Genomic DNA, 9,529 nt, shown 5'->3' with positions numbered 1-9,529 from the left:
TCACCTTTAATAGATTCTGTAAATAAAAAAATATCCCAGTACTTGATTCCATTTGGAAGCCAAGCCTTTTGCCATGAAGACCTTGGTATACTGAGCTTGGTCTTGTCTTTTGCCATACTGGCCAAGATCTTCAAATCCCTCCACCACATCTTTCCTTATGTTGAACAGATTTAAGGGAAATAGCATCAAATATAATGCCATAGTATTTTTCATTTTCATTCATTGATAAAGCTTTCGGTTTTAACACTTTAAAAACAGACTCATTCCAGCCAACATTAAAATCAATGTTGCATACCCAGTACCTCAGCATTCTCGTTAATAACAAAAAAAAAAAAAAATATCTTGCTGATAAAGTTATATGAACTGGGACTTTCGAAATACAGTCCAGGAGAAAAACATTTTTCAGAAAGTGAATATCTCCAATCATATTTGGGGACACCTGCTAATTTCATTTGTGTTAAAAAATTCTAGAGCTGTGCCATTTCAATATTTGCTTGCATTTTCTTTTTATAATTGTAGATGGTAGGGTACATGTATCAATTTTTCTTGGCTTACCTTCATTTGTTAAAGATTTTTTATAAGTCTACAAATATGCATCCGTTGCTTTTTTATTAGTGCTCACTGGTTTTTCTTTTTCCTTTGCAAGCTGCTGGTAGACTGAAAGAAATATTAAAAGTTAATAATCAAGTGCAAAAACAATTGGTGTAAACATAACTTGCATTTTATATATATATATATATATATATATATATATATATATATATATATATATATATACTATATATATGTGTGCATGTATGTATGTATGTATGTATATATATATATCATATATGTTATTAATATTATTATTATTATTATTATTATTATTATTATTACTAGCCAAGCTACAATCCTAGTTTAAAAGCAAGATGCTAGAAGCCCAAGAGCTCCAACAGGGAAAATAGTCCAGTGAGGAAAGGAAATAAAGAAATGGTGAGAACAAATTAACAATAAATCATTCTATAAGCAGTAACAACGTCGAAAAATGATATGTCATATATAAACTATAAAAAGACTTTTGTTAGCCTGTTCAACATAAAAACATTTGCTGCAACTTTGAACTTTTAAAGTTCTACTGATTCAACTACCCGATTAGGAAGATCATTCCACAACTTGGTCACAGCTGGAGTAAAACTTCCAGAATACTGTGTAGTATTGAGCCTCATGATGGAGGCCTGACTATTAGAATTAACTGCCTGCCTAGTATTACGAACAGGATGGAATTGTCCATGGAGGTCTGAATGTAAGGGATGATCAAAATTATGGAACATCTCATATATATATATATATATATATATATATATATATATATATATAATTATAGATATATATAGATATATATATATATATATATATATATATATATATATATATATATATATATATAGATATATATAGATATGTATGTATATATATCGTTTTTAAAGATTATTTATTCATATATATAATTTTTAAAAAATATTTATTTATTTAATTGTATTTCAAACTGACCATTTATTGGAGAAAAATATTTTGTTTTGATAAAAAAAGATTGATTCACGGTAACATCTTAACATTTGATTTTATGGTTTTGAATGTTGCCTCTCCTTTTTCATGCAACCCTAATTGTATGGTCTCATACTGTATTTCAGGGTTTTTTAAATTATCATTTCCATTGAGAAAGCTACAATCAGCATCATCATTAGTAGTAGTTGTAGTAGTAGCAGCAGTAGGAGGAGTGGTATTAGTAGTAATAGCAAATTTAGGTCTAGCAGTCATAATAGTTGTAGCAGGACTAACACTTGTAGCAATACAACTAATATTATCCATGATGCTTGTTACTGTGGCATTACTGTACACTTCACTTCTAGTATCTTTTGGATAACCATCAGTAAGTTATGAAACATATGCCATATACTTTTTTCCTTTTCCTGCCAAAATCATAAGTATTTTATGCATAAATATATACAAAAGCACTACTAAAAAAATTTCTTACCAATAGCTGATCGAACATTTTCACTTAATTCAATATTTTCACAATCTTCTTTAAACGTTTTCCCTACTCAGTTGATAGATGAACCGTATAGCCATAATACAACAAATCGTCTAATACCTTTTCACTGAAGACTAAGTGAATATAAATGTAGTATAATATAGCAAAATCTTAAAGGTCAATCTGTACCTACTATATGAATTCTAGTTAGTAAAAGCAAAACTGTAATATCTACTAAAAGCATTGACCCTGTACCATGTTTCAAGGATGAAGTTCTTATCTCAGATGATCTATTCTCCAGAGCAGGAATGGTACCTACAAGATTAACTATATTTAGAATAATTGTGATGCAATTACCATTTCAGAAAATCCAAACATTTACAAACTGCACATCAAATACACACCATATTCAAGGCTGTGCAAATTCTTTTGTAGATAAGCCAGCAATCTGTTTGATTTATAATTTGATTTGTGGTGTAAATCTATTGATGTATCTGGAAATGTGTATTTCAACAATAAGTGCATGATACAAAATATATGTATATAAGTATATCCAGACAAAAATCATTTTACTAAATTATGTACTGCAGTTATATGAATTATCAAAGACATACATGCACATGGAAAAAAATATATAAATATTAATAGGATGAAACAAAGAATACCATGAATGAAAGTGAAAGGTGAGAATACTGGCAAGTGCCTACTGTGTACTTTATTCTGCTATCAGAATAAAGTACGGCAAAGGTGCTTGCGAGTATATTCTCCTTTCATTTTCCTTTGTAGCATACCCACATGTAAAAAAAGGCATCTTAAGCTTTATATGGCTACAATTAAATCAAAAATTTTCAATAACTCACTTGTCTTTATAGGGTTGACATCTGATCTGGTGCAGCTGTTAGAACCTGTAATTGGCAATAGATGAAAGCTTTTTATGTATAAAAATGTGTCTCCGGTAAAAAAAATCAGTTGATAATATTATAATAACTAAACACAAATAAAATAGATAACACATACCTTCTACATGTTGATCTGGGCAGGCATTGTGGCAATGTTTGTCAGAAGCTGGATGTAGGTAATTTTTGGTATATGCCTGTTGCAAACAAGATAGGTTTTTTTTTTTTTTTTTTGCCCCGAGTCCTGAATTTGGATGAGGTTCGTCTATATCAAGCATCTAGGTGAACATATAATATGGTATGCCATCTTATTTCACCACAAAAAAAAAAAAAAAACATTCGACTATTCTATAGTTTTGACTTATAGTTGCAGAGAAAATCCAATCACTCCTAAACGCATTACTCTGAAAAGTTAGGTTAGGTTAGGTTGGGTCAGGTTAGGGTTAGGACTACCTGGTAACGTTTTGTGGGAATCACATTGATATTATTTTTGAAAAAATCCTATGGTTATTTTAGGAGCTACAGCCAAACTTATATCCTTGGCTGTGACTCGGCTACTCGTTTAAACATGGGAAATATGTGGTCTTGCTATTTATAGAACTTTTTGCCAGGTTAGCTTCTTTTCCTGTAGCAGTGTCTTTACTATAATTTGTTCTATCAACCTCTGGTCTAGATTTCGAAATTCACAAGTTGAAGCTAATTTCTTTAACCTAGTCAAAAATGAATCTCCTGGCTTACCTGATTCCTGTTAGGCTTCGATGAGCTGATAACATTCAAAGTACATATTTGTTTGAGAAGCAAATAGATTTGTAAGCCCTTCAATTGGGTAAACGGGAATACATTTCTACACATAGGAGCGAGAAGGTGAAGACAATGATAACCATATATACTTCGTACCAAGAATCATTATAAATACATTCCCACTTGTATCTAATATTATTACATGAAAATTTAATTTAGGTCAATTTAGTCAGGGAAGATGAAACGACATTTAATGTCCCTTCTGTTCTTTCAATATGATTTGGTTTTAGAGTATTGATACCCCCCCCCTCTCTCTCTCTCTCTCTCTCTCTCTCTCTCTCTCTCTCTCTCTCTCTCTCTCTCTCTCTCTCTCTCTCTCTCTCTCTCTCACTAAAAAAACATTTCTCTGATTTTTACTTTGAGAGAATCCTTTTGACTTTAAAGAGGTTATTTATGATTGACCCCCATCATTCGTAACCCGTAAATCAAAGCAATTGTCAATCAACATAAAATAAGCTAAAACGATAGATACGACATAATATGGATTGTGGTGTTATTCTTTTTTGGGAATCATTGCTTGTATACCGTTACTGAATTAACAATTGAATTTAGATGCTAAAGTAAACGGTGGTTTCTGTGTTATCTGTAAATCACATCATTATAGCTGTTACTTGGAAAAAAAGGTAAGTTGTTTCACATATTCCAAAAAAGTCGGCAATGTATTTTATTTTTATCAAGAGAGAAGACAAAAAGTTGTGTATATGTTGAATAGGACTTTGATAATACTTTACAAATATATCTGAATTTTAGCCTATTACTATTATAATTAGTAACAGTAGTGAAAATTTTATCATATATTTACTTAAATTTTCAATGAAAAAGTCTTCATACGGTAGAATCCATTTTATAATTGACCTCATCAATCAAAGCTTTTGGTGATATTAAATATAATCACATCACAATTAGTAGTGATGAGATACAATTAAGAAGTTCGCTTTGGTAATTGATTGATTGAATTGTTTTAATTCAAGAGGATTTTATTTTTTAGGTATCATATGGTTTTTGACTGAAAGAATTATATCTAAAAATATCTGACAGAAATAGCATTCCAGTGAAGCATCCTTGTTCATTTCAGTAATCTGTGTATTTGGTTGGTCAAAATGCTGTAATTCATATATTGGAAAACCCTTCAATTCTGGGTGATGCTGATTATTTTAAATATTATGATTCGATATAACTGATAATCAAGATTTATATTAAATTGCCATTTACACTCTTTTCTACATTAAATACTCTTAAGTTTTCTAGTTATTCATTTCTTAAATATTTTGTTTTAGCACACTTTTCTATTGTGATTTATTATCATTCATGATTTTTATATCATCCCAGATTCTCTTTACAATACATTTAGAAAACGTCATAGTTTTCCGTATCGTATTTTGATTTTGTATGAATTGCTTTTACATCTTCTATGATAAATGTCCCAATTCTATGCCTTGGCTTTTATTTTATTTTTGTCAACAAATGGTTTAGTTTAGTGTATTTATTTTTTGTCATTCTAATTTCCTGTTACTAATACAAACATGAACATACTGAGAGGGCACTATGGTATCCATTACCCAGTCATTCACCCGAAATAAAGATAATTTTTTCATGTTCCCATTCTTTCTGTTTAGTAAGTATTTCAGCAATTGAACAAGAGCTCTCACATTTTAAGAATTATGATTAATGTATGGTGCTTGCCCCTTAGTATTTCTCCCTGAAACTGACTGAAGATAAAACTTCTTGATATTTCAAATAATATCACCCAAAAATTAGTAATCTCTGAGGAAATGATTTTCTCTCATTTTGATGTAAGTCATATTTGCAGTTAGCCACTATTCTTTGTAAATATATTCTATGTGTATATGTACAAGAAATCATGATAAAGATAACAAGAATAATGTGTTTAAGTGATAAATATCCTTGCAATAAAAATTTTCTTGCTTCGATTTACAACTTTTAGTTCAATGCTATTATACTAAAAGTCATTTTTGATGACCCGTACTCGCTCATGTGGTACTTCGATTGAGTTGAAAACCTGATTTGATCTTAGAGAATTGTTGGTTAAGGACGTTTTAAAGGGTCATGCCGTTGATAGCTTGAATCATCGTAGCCTTTTTTATTCCAGCAACAAAGGTGGTATGTTTCTGAAATGGTGTAAGGGAACTTGTATAGAGTCTGAAAATAAAAAATATAATGAGTTAATTATTTGAATACAAGTTATACACCGGGGAGAAAAGGATTCATATAATGATAAACTGTTTTTATTATACAGAAATGTGTGCGAGTAATTACCTGTAAATGAATTTGTTTTTGTCTCCCATTGTGAAAAGATTTAGGAATCGGAATTCACTTGCTTAATTATTTCCCAAATAAGTGAAATTTCCAGATTTTTCCATTCATTTAAGGATAATCATGAAGCTAACTTGATATAATGCAATATTAATTGGCATCATAGATTATAGTCGACAGGCAATTAAGTGTATTTATAGATATATTCTCTAAAGGGTGCAACCACCATATACGAATTTCCAATCAGAATTTAATAACATTTGTACATGTTATAAATATACATTTATAAATCGTTCTGATGAAATTTGAAAGTGATTGAATAGTTTTAATTTAACTGGAAGATAATGAATAAATTATTTACCTCTAGAGCTATTGCGGTAAAACTTACTGCCTGAGAAAGAAGAATCTTTTTGAACCATTTTTTCGACAATAGGAACAAAATATTTATAAGAATATTTTTTTATTTTTGGTAAAAAAAAAGTATAAACTGAACTACCATTTTTTTCATTTATAAAAAATCTATTCTCAACAAAGAATACCAGTTTCCTTCTTCTTTTAAAAGGTATATTTATCTTTGAAATATGATTCAAAATTAGAAAATTATAATCATTTGCATGGAAAAAAAGGGGAGTTTTAATGCTAGATAGGGTGCCATAGATGAATTTGGTTGAATTTACTCGTTTTCGTTAATTCCAAAAATATTCGTCCAGAAATATGCCCTCTTAATAAGACAAGGCCTTGATAAAATCATTGACAGCACGGCATACCATTCCCTTGCTGATGCTTGTGAGGGGCAAGAGGGCTTTCGAACTTGGGGAAAGATCTCCCCCAGTTCGAATCTAAATTTCTCTCTCTCTCATCTTTTTCTTCCTCTTAATATTTGTTTGACCTTCTAATTTTATAAACTTTTTGTGTTGCTGTCCTAACTCTGAGTAAAATTTCCCATGAGTAAAATTTCCCATAATGTACATATATATGTATCTTTTTCTTTTTAATGGCGTGGATGTTTCCACATCCGTTATTGCTGCCTGCTCCGATGAATGGGAGGTGGTACCACGGTTGGGAGGTATTTGCACTCAAAGCTATATGTGGGAGTATTGGATGATCTCAGCCATCCCGAAGATGGTTTGGACCTTTTTGGGAGAACTATTCTCAAGTGTTGGGTCTAAGGAGTCCAGGGGGACTCTCGGCTTCTGTCTGGAAGCCCATCATTGCAGATATGAGGAGGATGATTCCACAGTTTCTTGTTCTCGGTCCTAACAGATGGGTTCAGCTTACACCTGTGCTTTTATATCTGTTTTTATGCTATCCTTTGGGTAGGGTATGGAGTGGACCATCTAGGAAGTATACGCTCATTGTGCCAATAGTGGAGAGTGCAAATTTCCTATCCAACATGTAATACCTTAATGTTCTCGAGCAGGTGAATCAAACAATTTTGAATCTCAAATTACCAATTTATTTTTTCTTATAGATTCTGCTGAGAACGACCCCTCTCCCCTGGTTATGCTGACTTACCCCCGGCAGTGTTAACGACCTCTGGCAATTCTTTTAAAGAAAATTCTGTTAACGACTTAGGAACTATAAACGACTCTTCTTTTGAACATTCGAAAAAAGGGTAATTTGGGCAACACAGGAAAATTGAAAATCCTGCATGTTACCCAAATCCCATCAGAAGCTAATTATGATGTGCTGCAAATGATATTTGATTGCTACGGATTAATAAAAGAAATTAGAATGAAGCTTCAAGATGATAAATGTGATTCTTGGTTATCATTTAATTGTCATGAGGAAGATTTCAATGCACGCCGTAAGATTATGAATATTAAACTAGCTAATAGTAGTATTAAGGGTGTTCTGTGTGATGGGGTACCTAAAGATCTGGATGTCTACAGACCAGAAGACTGGATTCACAAAGACATAGAAATCATTTTGCCATTCCAAAGAAAACCAAAATCACCTATGTGGCTTGTTGCTCAATCTACAGCAGGTACAGAAAATTATTTTAAGATCTGCAGATTTCTTCAGAGGAAGGTAAGAACGATCGCACATGCTGATATATCTTGATTTGGTAAGAAAAGTTACTTGATAAATTGAACATCAAACCCCATCTAAACTTTAACCATGGAAAGGGAGTGGGTTTCAATAGGGATATATTTGAATTTACGGAAGAGGAAATATTGGCTATGTGTCCACTATCAGTGTGGTAAGTACATAAAGTGCCTGGAATATCAATGATTAGGTATCTTTCCACATAGACATAGAAAATGAAAGGATTAGAGTTCGACCTTTTAAGCAGAACCCACTGTAATATTTTAATTTCTTTAAATTTGGGCATCTTTCCAAAGTTTGTGCAAGACTAATAAAATTTGTAATACTTGCTCCAATTTTTACCATGGAAAATGTACACTTGAGAAAAGGTGCTTGAACTGCAACTCTAATCATAAATCTAATGATAGGAGCTGCCAGTTTCATAAGTCAGAAGAAGCTGCCCTCAATAAATCAATTATTGAACATGTAAGTGTAGGGCATGCCAAGAGATTATTGAATAAATCTACTACCTACGCAAAGACATTAAAAACAGGAGAAAAAGTTCCTTGGGAATCATCTAACCCACCTACTACTGTTGGTAGTTTTCCTAAAAGAAATTCACCATCTACTGATAAAGTGCTGCATAAAAAGACAAGAATATCTTCTCCTAAAGATTTACCATAGTCTATACACAAAAAGATAATGCCCACCACTATCCAACCTTTATCCCCCATTATAAAGGAGTCTCCCAGGAAATGTCCTTGCCTGATCTTATGGAGATTCCAATTGAAACCAAGTTATCAGGTGCACCTGTAGTGGTGAAGTTACAGAAAGCTGGTAGCTCATAACCTATTAATTGGAAAAGAGAGAGAACTCCATCTCTCTCACCCCCTTCCATAAGAAATATTAGAGTTATGACATCAAGTAAATATGATGTTTTGTCTGTTGCTGTTTCTGATCAACCAGAAGACAATTTAAACTAGACTGCAACTGGCTAAAGCCAGTGGTGGAGGATCCCCCCACTAAATAGGTGTGGAAATGCTTTCGTCAATCAGTAAAAGATAGTGTAATGGTTTATTGGCCTAATGACCCCATGACTAAATTTTGAGTTATGTTAACAAACTATTCTAAAGCAATTTATCTGTATAATAGCAGGTATATGGAGGTAAAACATAGGCCAAAATGACAAATGTAGAGAAATTGACCTTTGATCTTGAAGACAATGGGCACTTACAAGGTCATGTGAAGGCCACAGGTTAGATATGACCCCATATTCTGAAAGAGCATGTGCGAATGGGGATGGGGGGTGACAACAAAACATAACTTTTAGCCCACGTCAAATTTTTTCCATGAAATAGCCACATGACCTTGAAAATGAGGGTCAATGTCAAATTTGATTTGGCAGTATTGGGTATATGTTTGGTTTTGTTTACTATAGCATGCTTTGACCAAAAACCAGTATTTCATGGAGAAATTGCCAAAGTGGCAATATATGCAATGTCATAAATAGTTAAAAATC

The 9,529-nt window shown here is 32.1% G+C and overlaps 1 pseudogene; it reads right to left on the bottom strand.

The window, feature by feature from the left end:
* Positions 1–3,185, bottom strand: part of LOC137619852 (uncharacterized) — a 15,081-nt pseudogene extending 11,896 nt beyond the window's left edge.
* Positions 3,186–9,529: the final 6,344 nt, after the last annotated feature.

Source organism: Palaemon carinicauda, chromosome 26, assembly GCF_036898095.1.
Source record: "Palaemon carinicauda isolate YSFRI2023 chromosome 26, ASM3689809v2, whole genome shotgun sequence".
NCBI lineage: Eukaryota > Metazoa > Arthropoda > Malacostraca > Decapoda > Palaemonidae > Palaemon > Palaemon carinicauda.
Note: the sequence above shows the minus strand (reverse complement) of the source record. Positions and strands in the feature narration are given on the sequence as shown.